The following is a 27,430-nucleotide window of genomic DNA, read 5'->3' as shown; positions in this document are numbered from 1 at the left end:
CTCACCCATCCTGTTGGCAATGCTGTCTTGTCATGGCTCACACCCCTGACAGTAAATTCCTGATGTGTATTTTGAAGGGTCTACAGTAAATCACATGGAATTCTCTTTACATCAGTGTTGATTCATTAGGTATCCATAGTTTAGTCTTTCAGAAATGACCTAGTTCTCTCTGACCAACATCTTCCCATCCCCTCCTGCCACACCCCTGGAAAATGCTTGTAGTCTCCTTCTTGTATGAGTTATACGTGTTTAGAGTCCACATATAAACAAGACCAAGCAGTACTTTATCTTCCTGTGCCTGGCTTATTTTATGTAGTATAATGTCCTGTAGGCTCACCCATATTATCACAAATGACAGGATTTGTTTCTGTCTTAAGGCCAAACAGTATTCCACTGCACACATATGCCTTATTTCACTAATCTACTCAGTCATCCTTAATTGTTTCTGTATCTAGGGTATTGTAACAAATGGAGAGCATGTTAGTAACACTAGTCATAGTTTTGAACTTCACTAAAGGAGATCTTCAGTGTTTGTAACACACACACCCAACTATGTGAGGTAATAGGTTAATTAGCTTGATGGTCGTAATTATTTCATGATACCAAAACATCACATTGTATAATTTGAATATATACAATTTTATCAATTATATGTAAATAAAGCTAGAGAGAAAAATAAAATACATCAAACAACCGATCAATAAAAATGGAGTTGCTGGCCCCGCTTCTGCATTCAGAAATTTTTTGGCACAAGTGACTTGCCAAATATTCTCTACTTTCAAGGTCTTAAATGCCATATTTATACATGAATAATTGAATATTTACCATTCTTCTGGGAAATGAATAAGGAGGAAAAGATCATCAGAGTCAATCTTGATTTTTTTATTGTCAAGTATAAAAATTATAATGTATACATTTTAATAAAGAAAATAGTGAAGGAAATTCAATTTGAAATTCAAATCACAACCTAATGTATTTATCTAAAATACAAATGTGTACCAATGAAACAGCAGCAGTGCAAAGGCCAAGAGGACCAGGGACATTTGCTTGCCCCGAGATCACAGAGCAGGGGGCTTATTCCTCCCTCTCCAGCCTCATCCACCCGGTAGGCAATGCTGCCTCATCATGGCTCAAATTCCCAGAAAGAGTGCAGTGGGTCTTCTAATTAAGCTCGTTTATTCTCTGAAGAAAACCATGGATTGCAATATAAGATATTCTTTCCTCCATCTTATCCTTTCCCCTCTAGTATACTAGAAGGTGGTACTGTGAGAATGCCTGGGAAACAGAAATAAGTATGAAGCAGAAATATCTGTAAATATATCAGAGAACCAGAGGCCAGACTAGCAGAGCATCATTCTTTCTCATTTAACCTGATTTAAGCAATGGAATAGATTTGAACAGTCACTCAATAAAGGCAAATCAGTTCTGCATCTGGGGTTTACTTCCTTATTAAAAATTAATGTACAGGAGTGAGGAAACAAACAGGACAAGGCTCCTAAATCCTTCACTTCAAACATCTCTGTTCTTTCCCTTTGTAACTAAAAGCCTTAGATCTCCATACTATTTTTTCAGAGAGCTTAGTGCTGATGGAAAAGGTCAGTTTGGCAGCTCCAAAGAATTCCATTCTCTATTTATTTATCTACCTAAGGGACATAGTTTGGATCTTTTACTGCACTGGAATACTTGAATCATACTAGTTGGAACATGAGCCATGCAGAAGTTGAGAAAGAAAAGAAAATACACACTCAAGCTAAAATCAATCCAGTTTTAAGGAGACCATCAGTCAACCCCAATTTTAGTAAGATTTTCAACAAACACGGATGACTAAAATAGACTCAGATCGTAAGTGCAACTGAAAAGCTTTCACTTGGGACTCTGCCCCAACAGAAAACCTAGGGTACTGGCCAGGAGTTGCAATTTGTTCAGTGTGTAGACTCTTAATTCAAAACCATGACAAAGGCTTTCAAGAACATATCAGACAGATTTAAAGAGGACAAGAGACCACGCTCTCTAACCACTAGGACACAGAAGACCACACCCAACCATATACCAAGATCACTTCATTTGCTCTCTCTGAGATTTTCATCATTGGTCCAAGTGGTATTTTATAGTTAACAAAGTTCAATATTGTTCTTTTCAGAAGCAGGTTACAGATGGCATTACCAGCAAAAAGTCAACATCACTCCCAGATACCACTGCTAGAGTGAGAACAATCAGGAGCTACTCAAAAAGAAAAAGAAAATAATGTTGTCTCATATTCAGTACTTTAAACTTCCAGTCTTGTTTTCCAACTTACACTGCTATAAAGAAACAATTCGCCTAGGAAAAATAAAAATTCACATTTCTGGAGGTTTTTTTTAAACAGAATAACAGATTTGCAGTTTAGAAATGAGAGAGAAAATAGGAGCATCTCAGAATGACAAGACAGGAAAAAACGAGCTCCATATGATTTAATCCCAAAGCCAAACAAGCCAAGGATGAGCTTTACCAGGCTGGTAGCTGGGCACCAAAGGGCACCCTTGCTGCAGTGGAAAATATTTGAAGTGGGACATTGCTTAATGTCATACACTAAAAGGCAATCTCTTCTGTTGAAGGAAGAGACTGTCAAATCTGGTTTTTATTCCTCCCTTCCATAAATCCAGGACCATGAAAGTCTATGAAAACACAAAATAATGTCCAGGATCTCTGGGGCCACAACCTCCATCATTTTTCTGTGATAGTTTATAAGCCATTCTTTACAAGACTTTATCTGAAGACTCAGACTTCTGTATGAGAAAGGAAAACTATTCTAGTAAAGCCATTCTAGTGAATCTGGTTTCCCCAGAGCTAATACTGAACCTTCTGCTTGGAACACCTAGACTTCAAGGTCAAGTACAAGAACATCCAGCTGACATCCATCTCTCTCTTTGCAGGATTCTCTTGCCAACCACATTAAGCCATGCAAACGTAGCCTATTATGCGCTGTCTTATTACCTGATTGGTCTCTTTTACATGGCGCTTTTCCCCAGCAGGAAGCACTCTGGGGAAATAGCTGGTAGTTACTTTTCCCCAAGCCTCACAAAATGCCCAAAGGTCCCTCATAGATGGTCTGTAAGAGCCTCCTCTTTCATCTCAGTCACCAGGCTAGCAGAATGCACTGCAGCTTGCCTTGTGGGTACTTGCCTTGAGGGAGAATGAGGATTCCACACCCTGCTGTCAGCTAAAATCACGATTAATAACCCTTTCCCTCTGTATAGCACATTTCAGCTGTAGCACTTTCAGGCATGATCCTAGGGAAAAGATTCACTTTTTATAAGTGCAGAGGAGGAGGATGACTCTGTAACTTCCATACTGTCCTTGCCAGACCTAGCTACTCAGTCCAACAGCCACTGTGGTGGAGCTGTGTGGAACAGTACCCAGTTGGAGACACAGATTGGACACATATGCAGCACCCAAGCCTGGACTACACAAGTCCCAGTGTCACATGTGAAGCCAAGACCCCTCTTTGCAAGGCAAACATGGTTGAATAAATAAAGTGGGTCTTGGACACCTTGACAGGTCCTCTGCTTTACTGTCTCTAAAACGTTAAAGGAAAAAAAGCAAAAGAAAGAAACTGAAGTGACATAAAGCTTGCTACATGTATGGTGCATTTTTTTTAACATTTTGATTTGTAGCTGGAGCCTAAAGAAGCTAATCTCTAAGGCACAGAAGATTCATCGGTAGAATTAGGACAACAGCGCTGAGGAGGCTGCTGGGGTTTTGCACAGAGCAAGGCACTCAGAAAACAACTGATGAACAACCTCTTGAAGTATTTGCTAATAATGTTTGAGAAGACAAAATGCACTTATAAAATGAAAGGGAGCTTCCTATAAGTACATAAATTAGGTCACTCTGTCAATCAATTTTTTGTTATGTTTGTTTGTTTTGTAGTACCAGGGATTAAACCCAGGAAGTATTAAACTACATGCTCAGTCAGTCCACCTGTCCGTCCTTCCTTTCTTTTTCTTTCTTTCTTTCTTTCTTTCTAAGATAGGATCTCACTAAGTCATCTAGTCTCAGCCCCTGAGTACTGGGATTACAGGTGTCTGCCACCGTACCATGCATGTCAATACTGATGGAGCATGTACATGTCTCAAGATTATATCGATAAATAGCATTCCTTCTCCCTGCCCACAAAAAGCAAAAGACACTTATGACCCTCACTTATAAGGATTTCATTACTTAGTTAACAATACACAAAATACATTTTTAAAGCTACATAAAAGCAGGTACTGCTTTTGATATAAAAAGAAAATTAAAAGACAACTGCAGACAGCTGATCCTCTACAGAACCAATAAATTTAGTGGCAATTATTTTGAAACCAAAGGATGATCCACAAGGATCCTGTGCATGACAGTCTCCTTCTGAAGTTGCTTTTCTTTGGTCATTGGAAACACCTTTTCAGGGATGCCTCTTGATCTGTTATGCCAGATGTGTCTGTGTGCAAAAATCAAAGAGGGGGAAGGCAGGAGCCCAGGAGGGGTCAACCAGCTTATCCACCCACCCTTCCAAACAGAGATGCCTCTGCTTAGTCTTGCAGCTCCCCAGAAAGCAACCTCTCTTCCTGAGGCCCCTGACGGTAGTTCAGGAACACATCCTAGAGTGCCCAGGACTCTTGTTTCTAGAGTTATGTCAATTTGTGAAGGTCACCACCATTATGCTCATACAACCAAAGAATCAGCTAGCCTCTCTGGCCACCTACCCTCTATACCCCACTACGTCCTGCTGTTCTTTAAGCTCCAGGTCCTAAGCATTGGTCAGTCCATCACACCCCCAGTCCCCAAAGCCCATTCCTACCAGCACACTTAGCTCTCCAGAACCCAAGGTCCTGGGCAAAGTACTTTCAGTCTTAGCCCTGAGTCCTCTACCCATCCCCTTCTCCCTCCTCCCTTTCTCCCTGTCTGAGACAGTCATTGGTGTCCAGTCAGGGTCACATAGCAGCCCCTCTGGGCCATCCTTGATCTCCCACATCCTTCATCTCTTTCTAGGCTGAATACCCAGGGAGTTCCACCTCATGACTGAACCATCTGCCCTCTATTTATATAATGAAGTTTTCTAAGTCTCAGTAGCTTCTCCCTCAGGACACTGCATTATGCATGCCTAAGATCCAAAGTGATTACAGATCCCTCAAAACTAGGTTCTCGGCTTGGTGCCTAGTTCCTCTACTCAAATCATCCAAAAGGGTAGCCACTAGTCTTGTGATGCTATTTACATTTAAATTAATTAAAATTAAAGTGTTAAGTCCTTGTAGCACCAACTACAATTCAAGGACTTAGAGGCCATATGTAGCTGGAGGTTGAGCGTTGGATGTGCAAGCAGTGTTCCTGGTATACAACAGTCCCATCATCACAGGGGACTGTGAAGGACATCACTGCAAAGGAACCCTGGCTTGCACTATGTGCTGTCACTTAGCTACAGAAGAGGCCAGCTTGGTACACAGAGGGTAGAAGGCAATGTAGTGCAGCAGAATTTGTCCAAGAAATATGATGGAAGTAAGATTGGAACTCATAAGACTGTATTGTGCCTATACAGTGTCTTGAGTACATGAAGACTTTTCCCCCTGGTACTTAAGATTGAACCCAGGGCCTAGCACTGAGCTAGCTACATCCATGCTAGCTATATCCTTGAATATAGGGTCTTGCAAAGTCACTAAATTGCTCAGGCTGAGCTTGAGCTGTCAATCCTCCTGCCTCAGCCTCTTGAGTAGCTGAGATGACAGGTAATCCATATCTGACTGGAGAATTTTGTTTTTAATGACATGGTTTCAAATGGGGTAACTTTTCATATGGCAGAAGTACATATGCAAAGGCACACAGGAGAAATGGCAGAACCTAAAAAGACACTAATGTCCTCTCCAAGGAAATAAATTTGTTGCATGTGAGGGGCTGCTCAGACATCACAAAGGTCATTTAGGTCCTAAGAATATTTCAATCCACTTTTATACCCCTTTATGTGACCTAAACAGCACCTTACTGCTCCTAGATAACCCTAACCCATAACTAACCCAGTCATGGGCAGACCATAGCCCATTATTCAACAAACCCTTACAGTTCATCTTCTCTACAAAGACTCTTTTCCCCTGAGATTTATATCATAAACATGCTCAATATATTTTGGCCAAGTAATTCTTATTCCAGCTCTATGTGTTAAATTAAGACCAAAGAGGGACAGGACAAACAAAAGGAAAAGAACATCTGGCCATCAAATACACTCGCCTCCATTATGAACCTGAGCCCTGTTGGCTCCGTTGTTCTTCTCCCCATTGCCCCTTCTTCCTAGCCAAGAGCCCTGGCATCAAAGCCGTGCTTCCCACCTTCAGGGCACCTGCCATCAACAACTCTTTGGCTAGGGCTGCCATATTGGGCAGTGCAGGTCTGGAATTTAAAGGATAAGAATTCAGAGGAAGGAAAATAGGGGCTCAGCTTTGGCCCTGGTTTAGAAGTTAAAGAACAAGTCTTGAACAGAGACTGCTACTTTTATATTTTTGGAGTTCCGAGTTCAGATTACCATTCAAAGATGACATCTTCTTCATAAGGAGCTGCTGCCTAAAGGAATTTATGTTCACTTGCTCACTCGACAGGGAAATCCAAAAACAGCCTGGGTAACTGGAAGTTCACAGCCTTCCCTCCCCACAGTAGTTAACAGGGATGGTTGAGGCCAGATTTCTTTCTCTTCAGTCTATTTCCCAAGCACACATTACGAATTAACCATTTAATTCAAATGCCATTAAGATTTCCCTCCAAAACATAACCCTGGTGTATCAATGAAAACTTCCTTCACATAAATACTATGTGAAGACGTTTCCAAAAGTCAATATACATTACTAAACACAAGAACATAATCTTCATGTGACTTCTGTTCATTACAAAATGACCACACTTTACACATGTATGGCAATGTTCTCATGAATCCATTTCAAACATGACACAGTGGCTCTTTAACAACTATGCTTCATATCAACCTTCTTTCTTAAAACTAAGCCTTTCTCATGAAATACCTGGCCATGTCAAATAGTTTCTCTGTGAACTTTTGAATTGGGAACTTTCTCACATTTAAAAATCAAATCACAGACTTCATGGAAAGATGAGAGAAGACAGCCAGGTATAACCAATGGTGTACAAGGCCTCAAACCATTTGAGCAGATTGCTCTAAATGTGCCTATCAAAAGGTGATACTTCACAGCTAAATGAATGCTTCCTATTGCTACAGGAACAAATTACACAACAGAAGAGCTTAACACCATGCAGATGTGCTGGCTAGAGTTTTGGAGATTAAAAGTCTAAAAGGAGTATGTTGGACTGCACTTGTTTTGGGAACCCTAAGGGGCCATGTGTTGGCTTGTGGCTCCTTCCAGCAGTATAGTATGACATCTTCAAATCTCTCACTCTTGCTCGCTCGCTCACTCTCACCGACACATGCACATGCACACACACACACCCCTCTGCTCCTGCTGGCATATCTGTTCTGACTCCTGGCCCCTGCCTCCCTCATATAATGACCTTGTGATTATTGCATCGGCCCACTCAAATAATCAAGAAAATCATCCTATCCCAAGATCCTTGACTTAACCGTAAGGTAACATAGTCACAAGTTCCAAGGATTAGGACATGGTCCTCTTTGGGGCCATTACTCTGTCAACCACATCAATCTTATAAACTCATCTCTGCAGCTTATCTGATTAAGAATAATCTTTTGAAATACCAGAGATTAGTGAAACATGCATTATCCAGTCACACTAACAGAAGTTTTATATTTGCATTATGAATTTCAACATTAGGTAGGATACACTGGGATTAGCTAAAAGGAATGTAAATTAGTTTTCTAAATGATTTTAGACTACTGACTTTTTCATATTTCTGAAAACAAAACGCAATTATATTTGCTAAAAGTAATGTGGACTCTCTCTCATGGAATGTTGTTGATAAAATATGAGGTCATTTATAAAATTGATGTGATACATTTTAGCTTATTCATTCTTAGATTTTTTTTAAATTATACAGCTTTTTTTTCTTAAATTTCTTACTGTCTCACTACCTCTTATGGAAAAATCTGAATAATACTGAAGTGAACAAAAATTATTTTCAATAATAAATGTTCTCAAAAAGAATAAAACAGTATATGAAACGGTTCTTTTCACACTATTATCTTATTTGGAAATGCACCTGATAATTTGAAAATTAATGGAATGGGAAGAAAAGGGCTTTCTCGTGTACCTACCTAGATCTTAGCTTTCCCCATTTACATCCAAGAAAAATGAGTTCCCGACCTCTTGCGTCATACAATAGAGTCATCCTCCTGGGAGTGCCTAGGCTGGAGGGAAATGGAATGGACGAGGGTCTCCTGAGAGGATACCTAAAAGGTAACAATGAGCAAAGTAAAAGGACAATGAGCCAGGGGCATCTCCCCATGAGTCAGGGTATGTTTAATTGGAAGGTGACTAAAAAACTCAGCCTTGTAAAGTTATAAGGGTTTGGTTTGCTATTAGGAAACGAAAGAGGCTTTTCCTCTTACACTGAAAATTCAGGCAAGAAATGGTCATTTTAGTTTTATAAGTAATAAAAATGCTCAAATGCAAGGTATTACGAACCACATCTTGTATCCTTCACATGACAACCTTACCCAAATATGTCTAAGCACCAGGGGAAACTACTGCCTACCACAGAAACAAAGCTGGGCAAAGTGATAGGAACTTACTGTACCCTTTGCTACAGGTTGAATGTGCCCTCTGCAATTCATGTTTTAGAAACTCAATCCCTAGTGCAATAATGCTAAGGGGAAGGGAGGATCAGAGGTGATTAGAACCTGAATGCAGAGCAATCATGAATGGATTAAAGCCATTTTCTAGACAAGGAGTTGCTATAAAAGAAAATAATTTTTGTTCAGTGTAAGTACAGTGTTGGTAACAAACCTATGGCACGCATGCCACAGCAGACACACAAAGCCCTCTCTGTCGGCATACAATCCAGTTTGCGCCAGCAGCTGAGCACCAGAAAACAGTTATTTCTTTACAACTAATACCTCAGTATTCAGGTTTAATTGCAGTGTTGCCACTTTGCAATAATAAGTGGATTTTGGGTTACAATCTTGGCACTTGGTCTCTAAAAGGTTTGCCATCACTGGTCTAGTCCTAGTTCAAATTTGTCCATAAGAGGTAAGTAAGAAATAACCAAAAGATCATAAGATTTTTTACAAAATAATCTTCTAAGAATGAATTAAATTAAAATGTAATTTTATAGATGACCTCGTAATGTATCACCAGTGTTCCTCGAGGGATAATAAGGTGTGTTCTGTCTGTCTCATTCACTCTTTTTCTTTCTCTAATCTCTTCCCCCTCCCTCCTCTCCCCTCCTCTCTTCTCTCTGCCACTTTTTTACCACTTTCAAAATGGAACTGAAGGCATAAATCACAGAGCAGAAACATTTTTTAAAATACTAACGGTGTACCTGTAGTTGTTTGTTTGTTTGTTTTTTGCTTGCTTCGGTCTCAAACATAGAAGTGTGCATTGACAATTTGTGAAAAGCATCATTCCAGTGGCAAACACCCAGAAGGAACCCAAGACACATGTATATACCTATCGACAGAACCTACAGGTAAGGTCCAGTTCTGTAAAAAATATGAGGAAAGAAAAGGACAAATACCATTTCCTGTCTCTTGATCATGCATGAAGGCTCATGAGCACTGGTCACAAGGGCTGTGGGAGAGGGCAGACCTCCTTGACCTCTGTGTTCGGCCTGCACCACAACGCTGCCAGTGCACAAATGCAAACACACCAGGCCTGTAGGGCAGGCACTCAACAGAGGGCTGGTTGGGAGGATTAAGTTCTACATTTTATCTTCTCTTCATTTACATCAATTTCCAGTTCTCTCTCAAAGGTGAAAATGGGAAATGTAGCCATCATTTTACCTCTAAATTTGAAGATGTTATTGGGCATAGTTCTGTTCTGGCCAACAGATATCAGACAGGTGCCACAAACACCAATTATTTGACCCAGCAATCTCAGTGAAACAATGGCAGTGAATACTCTCTTTAAAGTTTCCTAGAATGTTTTCCTTATTCTAAGTAATAAGGATGGGATGAAAACCACATAAAACTGAAATGTTTTCAAACTTTTATTAAGGCTCCTTTTAAAAGCACATCCAAACCCACTGTGGAAGGAAGAATGTTGAGAGAGCCCAGAATAGCCACCCAGACACTTTGGGGCACCCCTGTGTCAGTATCTCAAATTGGGGCACATGGTGTAATCAACCTTCCTATGCTCGGTTTCTAACACGACACACAAACGCCACTTTCTGTTTATTGACATTTCAGTGGGCTGAAAGAAAAAAAGCCTCGGTGCATCTGGTTTTGGGAATAAATCTATCTCTGCAAACTGTACTTGAAGAGTAAATCACTACTCATTCTTACACTGTGCATCTCCATTTAAACAAAAACGTTTATGTTTTTTATCCTTACTTTGCTAGACTATAAAATCAGATGATTCATCACTGGTAGGTAGCCGTGTTGGCAAAAAAAAAAAAAAGTAAGAGAGGAAGAAGTAAACAAAAGTGAAATAAGCAGTATGTCTTAAGCCTGGAATTGAACCTGGCTGGAAACAAGACAAAATGTAGAAAGAATGGCTGTGAATACACACGGCCAAGCTCAATGATGAAAATCAGGATACCTGACTTAGTCCATTTGCTAGCTCAGGGCCCCTCTAGATGCAACAGCAACTCAATAGCAAAGCAGAGAACCTCAGTAATCCAAACAATTCCCTAACACAGCTCCTCTGCAGGGAATCCAACCAGTCACGTAAAAGGGAGCCTCCTACCTTTCTCACACGTAAGTCCAAAATCATTTTCTCAAGTCAGTGGTCACAAAAATAGTTCACAAAGCCTGAAAGAGAACTTATCTGGCAGCACAAGCCATGACACTATAATCTAAGACTCGGAGGCACACATACCATACTCCATTGGGGATAGTACTAACTTGGCCACCACTGTCAAGTCCATCCAATTAAAAAACATAATCTCTTCTGCTGTTAGCCACCATGGTTTTAGTGCAGATAGGAAATGAAGCCCAATACCCTCCCTCACACACTAAACCATAACACTCCCTGTGACCTTGGCTCCCAAAACCCAAACACTCCTGGTATCAAGTAAAATGATAGGGTCCCACTGGCACCCCACCTCTATGTAGGGTCCTGGCTGGTATTATTAACCAACATGACCTTGTGACACCAGTACCATCTCTTTTTGTTCCACCAGAACACCCAAGATGAAGTCAATAGAGGAAAGGACAACTCCAGTGCACAGAATCCAAAACTCTTCACCGCCAGATGGAAAGGGTTATGGACTGAATTTTACTTCCCAAAATTCATACACTGAAGCGCAAACAGTACCTCAGAATGTGACTATATTTTAAGACGTGGTCTCACAGAGGTAACCAAATTAAAATGAGGTCATTAAACCAAACTCACTGGTAAGAATACAGACACATGTAAAGAGAAAGCTCTCCAAGCCCAGGTTCTCTGGTCTCAGAAGAAACAAACCTTGGTGACACCTTGATCTCAGGCTTCCAGCCTCTAGAATTATGATAAAATTAATTTCTGTTCTTAAATCCTTAGTCTGTAATCTTTGGATGAAGCAGCAGCTAATAAAGGCAGGCAGAAATCAAGCCTTAGCTCACCATGCAACAAGGGTGCCTTGCTGATCTCCCACCCAACTGTCTTCACAGGCCAGGTGCACGTTGTGCATTGCACTGCTCACCTGGTGTTCTCTTCCTCCAGTCTTCTGTGGACCCAGGCCCTCACACTGTTCCCCATCTAACACCATGGGGCATTTCACCTCAAACATTAAGAAAATAACCCAAACACACATACACACACAGAGACACTATTCCAGAATCACAGTTAGAATATACTCTGTGGCTTCAATCGTATCTCATCATTTCCTTTCCCTCTCCAGCTTCTAGGAATGTCAGAGAGGAAATTAGCACTTCCTGAGTAAGTTACAAATTTTTTCTGATAGGGTAGATTTTATTAATGCAAAACAGAAGAGACTCAGAAAGATTAAAGTAACTTCTCTAATAGAACTGAAAACAGGTACTTCTGACCCTAAAACTTGTATTATTCCCACCAAGTCAGTTTCTTCTATGTAGTCAAAATGGTCAGATTTTTATTGAACAATCTATTAGCAAAAAAAAAAAATTAAGTATAAACAGTATCTTAATACCCTTAGAACCCTTAATACTCTTTTAAATTGATACTAATTAAATGCTCCCTATCATGCAAGCATATAAAGAAACTACACTATAAAACATGGAACTTCAAACTTCACAGACCATGCCAAAAATAACATAAATGGCAATACCCTTGAATAGTTTTAAGGAAAGATAAAACAGCAAAATATCTACTTTCATAAAGTAATTATAGAACAAGATAATATGAATTCCATGCTTTTCTATCATTATTATGCATTTGAGGTACTCAGCTCTGTTGACAAGGTCACTCTAGCTCTCTGAGGCCATGGTCCAGAAGGGCCAGCCCTGCTTTATTCATCCCTCTTGCATGGATAACGAGGGTGAAATCTTAAACTAAGCCTCAAATCAGCTTTTCATTTAATTCTTCTAGAGAACACATAAACCATCCGCACACTCAGTAAATGCCTGACTAAAAGCAATGCATATTTCCTAGGCAGGAAAACCAGGAAGAACAAAGATACCAGGCAACTACAAGATCAGCCTCTAGGAATGGGGCCAAGGTGAGAAAGCAACAGCTTCAGCTTTGATGAAACAAAGCCTCAGCAACTTCAAGCATCAGAGAGAGGACAAGGGCATGAGCTCCTCTTCCCCCACTTTTTCGTCAGCAACCAAATTGCTTGCTCTGCCCATAAATGAGTAATACGAGCTTAATGTTCATGAACAGCTGTATGTATCTAGTCACCTTGCTGCCTATAAGGACTATGCATATCATTAAATATGTTGGACTTTCTTAACAAGTGTCAATTTCCACAATGCCCTCAGCTCATGGGTTCTTAATGTCCACATCTTTTTTGCTTACACAGTCTAATTATCTTTCACCAGCTTTATAAAACTATAGAAAATATTAGAAGCTAGAAAAACAAAAGAAGCACTGAAAAGCTGGCTTTACACAATGAATTTTTTTTAAAGCTAAATTTCAGATACAACGGGGCAGCCCACTAAAGATGGAGACAAGGCACTGGGCTAGTTTCTTGCCACACCTGGTGATATGGTTGTGAATGGATCTTCCAGCGAGATAAGCTGTGGGGCAGGAACCAAACTTAGGTCCACATTGAGATGCTCTGAGTACAAAATACTGACTGAATGAATTTTGAAGCCTAGGTAGAAAAAGCCCCATGTCTTTCAGAGATGTACAAGGGGAAATCAATTAAGAATTGACTAGCAATATTCCAGAAAGTCACTCTGGAGACTAGTAAGGCAGACCACAGAGGAAGTAAATAAACCATCACCATCTGTAGAATTTTTTTAGCAGAGAAACAGAGTGGCAGAATCAGGGACATTTAATTTTGTTATTTAGCAAGAAGACTTGCATATATTCATACATGGCACTCCAGATCCCACTGGATAGTAGCAAGACATGGACATGGTTCCTCTCCGTTTCACATTCTCATACCTGCCAAGCTATCTGGGGACAGTTCACATGCTGACATGAACAGATAAGAAAAATGGCCATAAAAAAATAAATAAATAATGGCCACGCAATGAAATATGTATTCTTCAATTTAGCAAGAAAAGAGCTTGGGCCTTCCATGTTTCTGTTTTTGCTTTAAATCCTAGAGATGATAAGAGAAAAGCTAGAAGTATAGAGAAAAAGCTAACTGATTGTTCTGCGAACAATGCATGTGCACCACTAAAAGGACTTGTGACCAGTTGTTGGCTTCTCAAGTGTTACTGTTCAAAATACATACTCATCAAAAAAATCTCTATATGGTTGTCAGGGATTTTACTACTAAATGATCTCAAACACAACTTGCACCAAACTGCCATAAAACATTTCAACTGCTTTTTCTTCCAACTCTCTAGCCCCCAACTAAACAAATGCTGAAAGGGGTAATTGCTACCTATAAGTTACATGGCGCAACCCATGACAAAAATGAGCCCCTCCTGCCTGCCAGATGCAGTTCTGGGAGGGCTATGGGCCTTGTAAACACTCAGAAAACAGAAAATGTGTACGAGCTTACAGAAAGTGCTTACAGCTATCAACTACTTAAAAACACCAAGTCTTCATTTCAAAAATATAGACATTATTCAGGCTTTTTGTACCTTCTTCAGTAGCAAGGACATGTAAGAATAAATCCGCAGGTGCGGATAAAAATATGTATTCCACATGCAAATTGCATCACTTTTATACTTCCCTTATTACACTCCTCAAAAAATAATACCAATAGCAAGGTCCAATGTAACACTCTACATATAGAAGATACTCAAAGAGAGACTAATGAGTCCTTAACCCATATACATCTGCCTCTTCAAGCACTTAGTGGGTTAACTCTACAGTTCTGAGAACACAGAAACACTACAGGACTGCAGCAGAGCTTCCTCTCTCTTTGACACACAGTAAGTTCCCAACTTATGAACATTCGAGTTGCACACTTTCAGATACAAACAGATCTTGAATTAGGAACATTCAAATGCAAACAAATCTCAGAGGTGGCTCACATGTTTGCCGGATATTGTTACAGTTGTGCTACGTGCTTACTGTACAGCATGATAGTATACAGGATTACAGTGCTCAATCAGAGCAGGATACTCAGAAGCAAGAGGAAAAGTGGTAGTGATGTGTAAGGGATGCTAGGAAGCACAAAGTAATATACCTTGCATGTCTGTATCAAAGGTGTATAGAACTCACTTTGTCAGACTTACAAAGAAATTCAGTTTATGAATGCTCTCAAGGAAGGGAACTCATTTGTAAGTTGGGGCCTTAGTGTACTACACACTTTTTCTTCTTAATTGACAGCATAACTGAAGGTTCTTAATTCCACCAAGGTAATGGGGCAATACATGACAACAGCACCAACAAATTAAAATGGTGCACTGACATAACTACTTTAACACTTCACTTCCAGACCATTAAAAATAACATCTCAGTTCCTGGATAGCTTCCTAGAAGTGACCTTGTCTTCAGGCAATATGGGGAAGTACCTGGAAAACAGGCTTGCAGGATACAGGACCACATAGTAAATGGGCAGGTTTTGAACCACAGATTTTGAACCTTGGCTCAAAAGGACAAGCTGTATCATTTAAACTGCATTTGCCTCAGTTACTATGGAGATAACAACTATATAGTTATATATCTTATGAATATATATGTATGTATTTATGTGTGTATATATATGTATGTATTTTATACAGTGCTATGGTTTGGATAACATCTCCCTAAGATCAGTGTGTTAAAGGCTTAGTCTCCATTATTATGGGGGTGGTAGTGCCATGAAGAGGTGGAGCCTAGTGTAAGGATTTTAGGTCATTATGAGTGCCCAAAGTTTGTAGGTCATTGTGGGTATGCCCTGGAAAGGGAACGTGGAACCCCTAACTTTTTTTTTTTATTCCTGGCAATAAGGTGAGCAGTTTTGCACTGCCATGCCATAGAACCAAAGCAAGAAAGCAAATTGATCATATACTGGACTCTCCAAAACTGTGAACCAAAATAAGGCTTTTTCTCTTTATGAGTATCCCAAATTTTTCATTACAGTGACAGAAATTTGATTAGTAAACACAGTCTTGGTAAGTATATGAGTTAATACCAATAAGTACAACTACACAGTTGTGTGGCTGGTCTCCAGCCTTGCCCACTCCACACTGCAGCCAGATCTGTCTACCCAACATCGTTGGACTTGTCTATTCAAAGCAGGGCCCACTGAAAGCAGGAACCCTGTTTGTGTTCTTGTGCAGCACCCACCACATTTAGTAAAGTTTTCTTACATACCTAATACTGTAGGATAAAACCTTCATTGCTCAAAACAACACTCATGGTCAGCCTTTAACTCTTTACAGAGTTTCTCGCTGTGAATCCTTTACTCCAGGTTCCAAATGTCTATTTCAGTATGCAGTGGGGTGCAGAGAGAAATGGGTCACAAGGCAAATGTGCTACATCTTCCTGGAGCAGCAGGGATTCCCAACTGGTGAGTATTTTTATGGTAAAATGCTCTGACATATACTGAAAAAGAAGGCCAAAAACTCTACCAATTTGCTTAAATAAAAGCCTCAAAATATACTTTGTGCTTCCAGAAAACAGCTTGAAAATGGACATTCCAGGAAATCTCCAGCATGTACTCCCTGCATGCTGCCAGTTGCTTCACTGATGAAAATACTCTGAAGAAGCCTGGCTCTCCAGTGCCAGGTTCTTGACACAGCTAAGGCCTCCTAGTTCTGCTCCTTTGTTATAAGTATTTCCTTCAACCCTTTCTCCTTCACCCTCTCTACCTATCCACTGAACACCAGGACACCTTGCCTAGAAGGCAACAGAATTTTCAACTGGCATCAAGGCTATACAATTTCTTAACATGGATCACAAGCTGCACAACACTGTCAGGCAGCCAACCTTCTCTCTGTTCTTACATCCTTAAATCCATGAGGACAGGGACTAATGTACCATTTCCTCTATCATACAGATGACACTGCTGTTTACTGATGAGTGAGAAGAACTTGCAACAGATTCTGCTCCAAGTCAGCATGCAAAGGAAAAAAAAAACAAAGGAAGAGGAAAAATGTCAAACTCAAACACAGGAACACAAACCATCTCCTAACAGCTTAACTGGGCCAAATGATAGGCTTATATGAATATGACAAGTTTACATTACGGCAATGCACAATGGAAAGTGAAACTTTAGGGTAAGGAAAATAAAGGACAATGAATACTGTGCTTCATCCTCTTGGTGTTTCACTCCAAATATTAAGATTTTAAGAAAAACTTCCTAATAAAATGTAATGGTTTGGGGAAACCAGTATTGTGTTGAAAAACAATAAAATAAAACATATTCCTTGAGAAATGTCCTAATAAAAATATGCTAAAGAAAATAATCTTGGAAATAAAACATCAAAAAAAAATACCCAAACTCTTCCATGACATTACACAAGAAAACCAACTAGCTCTGCAAAGATATTTAAAATACTAAAACAAATTGTTCACCCCTGATAAATCAGTATTCCACTTTCGTTTAAAATGGATTATGAAAGGCAGCAGCATTGACTGATAAAAATATTATCAAGCATGTCCTTGGGAAATACTTCTCTCCTAAGTTAAATGTTATATAAACATTCCTGATTTTCATGGACTACTTTTAAGTCATCTGGCTGACAGACATTAATAATTAAGACCAGCACAAAAGTCCTCTGTGTTCCCATCATACAAGCTATAAATGTCTAGCTTACTGTGCCTATTTTGAAATGAATTATTTATACTAGATATAAATAATATTAAGAATTTTTAAATTCCTAAAGTCAATTTATATTTTGGATACACATTAGAAATTACCCTTTTAAAATCATTCCCTTTAAATTCTACTGCTAAGTGGTTTGCTTTAGTATTTCTCTTTGTCTTATCATCAAAAATGCAGCAATTTACAACATGGAGTTTTCTGGGATTTACAATATACTGTGTTTACCAACGTTCCTCCAGAGCAACCCAGTGGAGAGCAAACCATATTTCTACTTTTTAAAAATTAGAGCTCACAATGCCCTAAGGAGCTATTTGCCCCATCCATCATCAAACTTTTCTTTCTTTGCTACCTCTACTTTGAAAAAGGAACTCACTCTGCAATTGCTACAATTATGCTAAAACATGAAGAGATGCAAAAAATTTTGCCCTGTACAATGTCTCTTATTCTCAACTCACTTACCTCAGGCCAAGTTGAAAGAAATTGTCAGTTAAAGGTCACAGTACAGGGAGATCTAAAAACCATCACCAGAAGTTTATGTTACATAGTAAAACCAGAAAATGTGGAACCACTTAACACTCAAAGTAAAAAGAAACTGTGGTGAACAAGAATTCACTTACGTATTTACTCAGAGAATAACAGAGCAAAGGCTTTCCTAAAAAAATTCTCACATCCAATCCCAGGGCAAATATTATAAGAGGAGATACAGGATACATGAGACTAAATTAACAAATGGGAATTTGTTTCAAAACAGAGAAGAACACCCATCAACCAATAAGAACATGAACCTGTGGGCTAAAACACACTTATACACATGAACTCATAGACAAGGATAGATGGGTGCCCAACACAATCGTCTGTCATAATAAACATTTCAACAATACTTATATAACTTAGCAATTTCGACTGCTCTTGAGACATGCTGAAAGGCTCATGACCTATAAAATTAATATTTTTCCAAGCAAACATTTTAGTTATTGATAAGACAGATTCTAGTCAATAGGCCAGCCTTTGCAGTCAGTGTGGCTTTATTGCAATCACCATACAATATAAACTTATTTTCAAGAAGTGGGGTTTTTAAGGAGAAGATCATGAGGTATAGCTCAGTCAGAAAGCATGTGCTTAGTATCACCAAGCCATGGCTTAATCTACGCAACCCAAAACAAAAAGGTATATCTCTCTGAGGAAAATGGCCCCAGAGAGAAAGCCAAACACTAGTGCTGCCAATTAAGATGAACAAGGAAATGAAGAATCTAACAATAGGTATATTTCTTAGCCAAAACATTTGAATTTCTCATAATCTGAGACACACAATGTTGAATCCGTTGGTAGATTACCTGTCTGGCGTATACTGTATATGATACATGATGAATGAGTATCATCACCAAGAAGTGACGGAAAATTCACATGTTCACAGGTCAAAAAAAAAACCAAAAACTCAGCTTAAGGAAATATGTGATGAATAAAGAACAAAACGTTAAAAGTTTATCCGGAACATTTCCACAATGCCACAGCAAGCAAATAAATCAAAACCACAATGTCCATGGGTTAGAAGACTCAAGAAAGGTATCAATGCAGGCCAAATTGATAGGTAGATAGTAAACCTACCTATCAACTTCAATGATAAAAACCTCAATGAAATTTCCCTTCTAAGTACAGACAAAAATATTCTGCGAAGCCAGGGATTTAACTCAGTGTGTCAAACCAGCGCCAGTCTGATAGGCGTGAAGTAGTGAGTTCAATCCCTGGTATCAAACAAATACATTTATATATTTTGTGAATTATACAGATAGACAAAAGAAGTACGACGTTAAACTAATTTTTTAAAGTAGAAGTCATGTAGAAACACTTGATCTGATTTCAAGAGTTAGGAAGCCACAGACATTAAGATTGTGGTATAGGTAAACAAATGAAGATACAGATGGAACAGGAAAGATACAAAACCCAGAAGCCAAATAATTTTTTACAAAATATAAAATAAATTCAATGGAAGAATGGAAGTCTTGTTATCAAATGTAATTGGTTATCAATAGACCAAAACAAAAACCAAAATAGAACCTTGACCTAAATCATACCTTACATAAAAATTAACCAGAAAGGAGAAAAGACAATGTGAAACATAAAACTAGAAAATTTCTAGTAGAAAATATTTAGGTCAACATCTTGGTGAAGAATTCCTATTGCAGACCAATAACATAATTTTCAAAATAACAATATTAATAAATTGTACTTCATCAAAATTAAATACTCTGGGTACAAGATGTCATTAAGAAGAAAAAAGTAAGCTTCAGACAGGGAGAAAATATTTGCAAACCACCTGGTTGATAAAGAAATCCTATTTGGAATGAATAAAGGAATTTCAAGCCTCAATACTAAAACAAAAATTCCGTGAGCAAAAACCATGAAGAGAAATTTTACTGAAAAGAATTATACAGATGGCAAATAAGCACATGAAAAGATATTCAGCATTAATAGCCATTAGGGAAATGCAAATTTAACAGCATGATGAGATTTCACTACACATCTGCATAACAGCTAAAATTTTAACACAGCGACAATTCCAGCAAGGACAGAGAGACAGTGGACATCTTAGCCACTGCTGATGGTGGTATAAAATAGCAGAGCAGCTATGAGAAGGATTCAGCAAATTTCTCTGAAGACTAAATATATACTTATCAAGTAGCCCACCAATTATATTGTTGGTCATTTATCCCAGAAAAAGAAAAACACATATCTACATAAATGCTTGAATAAGATTATGCACAGGAACTTTTAATTCTATGAGGGTATTCCATGTGATTACAAAATACAGTGAATGTTAAATTTTTTAAAGAGTATATAGTATTACAGTAAAAGACAAATTGCCATTAATCCCCCCTAAAAAGAGCTACTCCCCTCAATTTAAACACACTAATCCCATTATTCTTGCCACTTTCTGAAGCACTTCTGGAAGTCTTCTTTCACGTGAATCTTTATGTGGCTGCCTTGAAGTTCTAAACTGATTCAAAATATTTAGAGTAATTTCTGTCAAATTAAAAACATTATGGCATATCCACACCCATTTTATTCACCAGATCTGGAACTATGCAACTTGTGGCTCTTTCCCAGACTCAAAATGACCATGAAAGGTAAATGTTTTAAATTAATTCAGGATATCAAGGCAGCCATGACAGAACAAATAAAGATATGTAAAAGGACTTTCAAAACTTTCAGAAAGTTGCAAGAACAGTGGTATAAGTGAGTTCAAAGTAAGGAGGGGTAGAAGTGTAAAATGACAATGTCTCTTCTACTGCAAATTCTCTTTTAAACACGCACCATATATTCTGATCATGCCACATGTTAATCAAAGAGCTAAAACAAACAAAATATTATTCCATGAGGTGAATGGCTAAACAAAATGTGATTCAGTCACACCATGAGAAGGATATTTTACTGAGTGAGGAATGCCAGCTTCCAAAGCCACATACTGTATGTTATTCAGTTTATGTAATATTCTCAAACGATGAAATTATGGATCAGGCAAACAAATGAGCTGCTTCTAGAGATTAGAGGTGGTGGCAGTAAGAAGTACAGGTCTGACAAGGGGGATCTTTGTGGGGTCGAACAGTTCTGCATTCTGACTGTGGACCACATAAGCCTACCTATGATAAATATAGGACTATACATGTGTTTTATGCCAACACCCATTTTCTGCTTGTGACATTTTACTCTCTATTATTTAAGACATACCCAACGGAGAAACCAATTAGAGAATATGTACTGTGATTCCAGAATCACTGCAACCTAAAATGTTTTTAAAAATACAATAAAAGAAAATAAGCAGGACTATGTCATTCACTGCCAAAAGTTAACTTCTAGTGAAGGATCTCTGTCCCTGGCTATGATGAAGGAGCTCCTGGTGAAATAACCTTCCACTCTATTCTAACTACAAAACTAGGTGAAGTACAGGATTATTCCAAGATGGTACGGAATAACCAAATCATAGGACATAACATAATTTCCCAAGTTAGAGTGTAGAAATTGGGGCAATATCACACTGAATTGAGATCTTGTTAGCCACAAAAAGCATCTGGGGAAATCCCAAGAATTGAGATAAGACCTTGGAGAAGATACTACCTTCGAATATGAATAAGAGCAGTCTGGGAACAAACACACTTACACTGTGTGTGTGTGTGTGTGTGTGTGTGTGTGTGTGTGTGTGTGTGTGCGCGATTAAAATACATAATCATAACAATATGCATGTAAATATATATTTTTACATACTGCAATTTATATTTTTATAGCTGCAGAGCCCCAGCATTTGATCTTTCCCATTACTCCCTCCTTGACTGAAAGGACTACAAGATTACTGACAAACATGGGACTGATTTGACACAGACCCTGAAGGAAATCTGTTTGGCCACTGGGTTCTATCTTTAGCCCTTTCCTATGTAGTCTTATTAGTAACTATGCATAAACTATTTGAAAATACAAATGAAGGATATGTGGGGATAAACCTACCACATATAAACCCCTAATATACAAAAGGTAGTGACTGTATTTTGGCTACATGTAACAATACCAGTACCTAGAAAGTAGCACTACCCAGTAAAAACATTAACCTAGCATGTTTAAGCCAATTCATAATGACCTAAAGCAGCCACAAAGCCAATCATGTAGCTAAACTAAAAAGATGCTTGAAAACTTACTAGTCTCCAAATAAAACCATGCATAACCTTAGCCTCCTGCAATTTACAGTAGCTTTTCTTTTCCCTGTCTTACTCATGTGGAAAACCGTTATGCTCTCAGTATTTCTTAAGTTTATAACACTGAAGAACCTTATCAAAAATACTCTGGCAGCAGAAATACTTGCGTAAGGGATTTTCTGTCACCTTCCATGCCATGTAGCAAAGCTTGTTCCTTGCCCACTCAGCTGTGCAGGTTGAACTGACCAAAGCAATGTTGTTCGAGAAGCCTAGTGCCCTGCTAGTCCAGTGAAAATCTGTGAAACAATTATACACTGCTGAACCAGGCCCCAGACATGCTGCATCGATTTTATGGAAAGAACTCTTCCTGTGTCCATGGGGGATTGGATTCAAATGAAAAACCTGCAGATGCAATCTACAGACACAAAGAAATTCATAGGAAAATGATGTCACAGAACTTCACCAATGGCCACACCAAGATCCATACATGGACACGTATGCTAGCCAGAGTGACAGTGTGGTGGTCTAGGTAACATGGTTGCTCTCCAACAACAACTAGGCTTTGCAGAGGTTCATGCAGACAACTGTCCTTGTTCCTGAGGGCTCTATTACAAATTAATTCTATGTCATAATGATATCTTCAGACACCAAAATGAGGTGTCTGACAGCTTTGTCTTAGGAGGAATCTGAGGAAGTACACGAGCCTGAAGAAAGCAGACACCTGATGTTGTACCTGATGATTCTGGAACTTTCTATGATCAAACTTCAGCAATGACCTGGAAGAACATTTGGAGAAGCCCATTGTTGTATCAGAGCAAGAACCTACATGTGAAATCCAAGAGCAGAAGTCCAAGCCTGTTTTAGGAGAAGCTGCTCCTGAAGAGTTCTTCTCCAGCACCTGCAGACATAGCTCAGACAGTGCGAGAAGATTTTGAGGACGTTTTGTTGGGTATCTATGACCACTAAGAACCTCCATCCTAGCAGAGCTGTTTCTGTTACTGTGACACCACCTCATGTTATGAAAGTACCAGCATCACAGCCCCGGCAGAGTCTAAACCTGAATCTCAGATTCCACCACAGAGGCCTCACAGGGATCAACAAGTGTGAGAACAATGAATAAATATTCCTCCCCAGAGGGGACCCAGACCAGTTCATGAGCCTGGGGAGCAAGGTGAGGTTGAACCCCGGAGAAGTTGAGACATCCTGACAGCCACCAGCTCTTCATCGGTGAGGTAGACAAATTAGAACTCAAAGATTTCTTTCAAAATCATGGGAATGTGAGGGAGCTATGCATAAATGGTGGCAGGAAGTTACCCAATTTTGGTTTTGTGGCATTTAATGATTCTAACAATGTGCAGAAGGTCCTTAGCAACAGGCTCATCGTGTTCAGAGGTGAAGCCCAACTGAATGTGGAAGAGAAGAAGACCCGCGCTGCCAGGGAAGGGGACCATTAAGACAACCACCTGCAGGGACCTGCAGACCCTCGAGGTAGGCTGGGCAGTGGCATGCAAGGCCCTCCCCGTGGAGGAAGGGTGCAGGAGCCCAGCTTCAGGGTAGGTGGGGGGGGGGTGCTCCCTAGCAGTGAATCACCCTCATGGATCTCCATGAGCACAGAACTCTGGCCCCTGCAGAAGGTTGAACACCTTCAGCCATCCCTCCCTCAAGGCCTGCCAGTGTGACCCCAGTCTGTTATAAACTGCTTCAGTTTGTACAATCCCACTGCTTTTGTGTTGATGGTATGTGCTCCCTCCCTTTCTCCTGTTTCTCGTGGTCTTTTAGGCCTTTCTTCCAGTTTTGTGGAATGATATTTTAGGAGTAATGGAATTTTAAAGGAAAAAAAAGGCAGGGGCTGGAGATTTAGCTCAGTGGCACAAGTGCCTGCTTCGCAAGTACGAAGTTATGAGTTTGATCCCTGGTACCAAAAAAGACAAAAAAAAAGACTGAATTTCCTCACTTACTTTGCATATACAGACTGGATTTTTTTTTAAATAGCCATTTCCCCAAAGGAATGTGTCACTTATTGCTGACAATTGGTATGTTTCATTCATTGAAATATTTCTGACTTATTTTTTACGTGTTTCAAAAGCTTGTGAGAAGTACAGGATTTGATAAACATTTTGGAGGCAGGAAAAATCCAGATCATTTCTTGAGAGTCATGACTGTCTTCTGATCTTGAAAAATGGTCGTATGAGAAATTTGAAGAACAACTCACTGACATGGTTAAAAACTAAATAAGAGGTGTTGGCAGAACTTTCTAGGCTTTGAATGCCTAGAATGTAACTGATAAGCTTTTCTTAAACTATTAGATTTTTTGAAGTAGAATTTTTCATTTATATTTGTTCATTAAAAAAAAGAAAAAATACACACTGGCAATAACTTTCCATGAAAAGTAGGCTGAATTTATGTAATCTTTAAAGTAGACTATTTATCCACAACATCAGAGCCCTTCTTGGAAATTGTACAGCTAAATTATGCTGAGGTCTTAACTCCCAGCATCATGAAGAACAAGCCAAAAAGGATGCCATTACTCATTTTTTCTCTCTGGCAAGACCTGCAAATATGTCTTCCTGATTAATTCTCAAGACTCTGTTTTGGTCCGATTTTAGTTTTTCTCTATCATTCATGCTCAAGAGCAATGGTAACATCATGGACACCAACACTTTAACATTCATTTATATACCCCAGTAAGCCATCTGTATATGCCCTCTTCCAAACCCTGGACATCAGTTTCCCCCAGAAAGGGGAAATAATTTAGGCCCATAATCCCAGCTACTGCAGAGTCTGAGACAGGAGGATCTCAAGTTTGAGACCAGCCCAGGGAACTTAGCGAGACTTTGACTCAAAATTTCAAAATCAGGGCTAATGTGGCTTGGTGAAAAGTGCTGGCACGTGGAAATAGAGAACCTTTGGTCTTCACACTGTGAGGGCCTCTTCGTGCCTGACAAAGCATTGGCAGCCCTGGGCACAGAAGGCACACAAATAAAGGGGGTGAGGAGTACTGTACCCAGCACATAACTGGTTGAAAAAAGTTCTTTAAAAAATTACAGGATATATAACTTTGATTGGCATTTGACATATACCAATATGCACATACACTACATACTGTGGTATGACAAATTAGATACGATATCTAACTTGATAAGGACAGAAGATGGCATTTGTCTTAATGGTATCTTTGGTATATGGTACACATGTAGTTTGGCTAGCTGTAAACAGATCCTACAATAATAATTATCTCAAAGGCAGATTCCTTTTATGAGACAGCGGTAGGCACTAAAGAGGTTAGGATACATGCTTTATTATTAAATGTAGACATTTGTTGAAAGCTTTTACTTTTAAATCACTGGTGTTAAGTATAAACACACTGTAAAATTTGTACATGTAAGTGTTAGACACATTGACTGTTTAGTCTAAGTGCTTTGTAAGCTATAAATCATACTGCAATATAGTGCCAATTACACAAAAAAGGTATGAAAAATATCTCTGAAAATAAAAATTGTTTAATTTTCTGAAAAAAAATCACTGAAATTTGTTTAGCAAGCCAAGTCATTTATCGTAGGAGGATAGCTAAAAGCAGTTGCTATTAGCAGAATCATCTTGTTTCCCAAGGTGTTGCAATATTTTCCCCTGACCTGACCTGTGAGGAAATCACTCAAATATATTCCTATACTGACCATTTCCTTAAAACTTATTTGTAATTACCTACAAGGCATGTTTTAACAAGTACAATGAATGTTCAATTTTTTAATCTATTATAATAAAATACACATTGTTATTAATCCCCCTCAAAATACTCCTCCACACACACACACACACACACACACACACACACACACACACTTTCATTCTTCTCACTTTCTGAAGCAGTCCTGGAAGTCATCTTGTGTGTCTTTAGTTGCACTGTGAAAGTTGCCTAAATGTCCTCAATCAATTCAAAACATTTACTTCTCAAGGTCATTTTGACTTAGAGGAAGGACCGGAAGGTACACACACACAATGTCAGATCTAATGACTAAGGTGGATCAGAATATATCATAATGATTTTTTTTTTTTGGTACTAGGGATCAAACTCACAACTGTACACTTGACAGGCAGGCACTTATGCTGCTGAGCTAAATCCCCAGCCTACATCATAATGATTTTTAAAAGCTTACCTTTCTGTGGGATGGCATTCAGCACCAGCATTCACCATGTTTTTGATCACACCTTGTAAAGACACTCGCAAAAGAGATTCCCAGAAATGCTTCAGGAAATGGCAAGAATATACCAATTCCCCAAGTAAAGGTATTAATTATGTATAACAAACACATACTAATATGAAAAGGAAAAAAGTGACAAAAATGATGGGATAAGTGTGTTCGAACCAAACAGGAGTATTCTGAGGGGAATTAATAGCAATGTAACTTTTACTGTAATAACTGTAAATTTTAATCATGTACTGTAGTTTTTAAGTAGCCCTTGCACATAAATCCTACAATCTTTTTGAGTCAGTAGTTACATTTTTTTAAAAAATCAGTAGCAATATGAACTTTTCCCACTCACCCTAATGAGATGTGCTTGCTTTCAAGCCTAGCTAGATTATTTAATCACCAACATCCTGCAATATCCAAACAAAACACGCCCAACTTAGAACCAAGAAAGCTTTATGGAGCTCCAATTTTAATTACTTACCAAAAGGTACCAAACAGAAAATGAAATTATGTAAAGCAAAACCAAAGGCAAATGAAAATATGTATGCTCCCAAATTAGGTAAAGCAACAAGTAATTAAGTATCTGTAAAACCAGAGGCAATGTATCAGCTTCTGCATGGTGCAGTATAACAGGGCCCAGGTCTCTATCTTTTTCTATCCCTGAGACCCAGCACAGTAATCACCCCCCCCCCAGCTTATGACCCCATTACAGTCTTCCCATGAGAAAGGAAAAAAAGCAAAAGTTAACTTCTGCTATCATCTGCATCTTCAGTGTCCCACAAAGACCCATGGGTCAAAGGTTTAGGCCCAGCCTGTGCTACACTACCAGGAGGTGGTAGAACCTTACGAGGTGGGGCTAGTGGGAAGCTGTCAGGTTACTGAGAATGTGCCCCAGAAGGAAAGAGTGGGGCCCTAGCCCCTCCTCTTCCCCTGTCCCTTCTGAGCCATGAAGATTTGCTCCACCACACACTTTCACCCTTATGCAGTTTTGCCCAGGCCCAAAAGCAACAAGGCCAATGGTCCTGGACTAGGCACTATGAAAATGTGAGCCAAATTAAAGCCTTCCTCGTTGTAAGCCATTACCTCAGGAATTTGTTAGAATAATAGAAAGCTACTTAACACCACTTTCTTTGATCACTGTTT

The 27,430-nt window shown here is 39.1% G+C and overlaps 1 protein-coding gene and 1 pseudogene across 6 annotated transcripts in view; one reads left to right on the top strand and one right to left on the bottom strand.

The window, feature by feature from the left end:
• The window catches only part of Ryr2 (ryanodine receptor 2), a 659,796-nt gene that overhangs the window by 592,804 nt on the left and 39,562 nt on the right, over positions 1–27,430 (bottom strand). The window lies entirely within an intron of this gene.
• Positions 22,351–23,776, top strand: LOC100714963 (ras GTPase-activating protein-binding protein 1-like; annotated as a pseudogene).

Source organism: Cavia porcellus, unplaced genomic scaffold, assembly GCF_034190915.1.
Source record: "Cavia porcellus strain 051 isolate PalLab524CR breed Dunkin Hartley unplaced genomic scaffold, mCavPor4.1 scaffold_13, whole genome shotgun sequence".
Taxonomy (NCBI): Eukaryota; Metazoa; Chordata; class Mammalia; order Rodentia; family Caviidae; genus Cavia; species Cavia porcellus.
The sequence above is the reverse complement of the archived record's forward strand: the minus strand, read 5'-3'. Positions and strand labels throughout refer to the sequence as shown.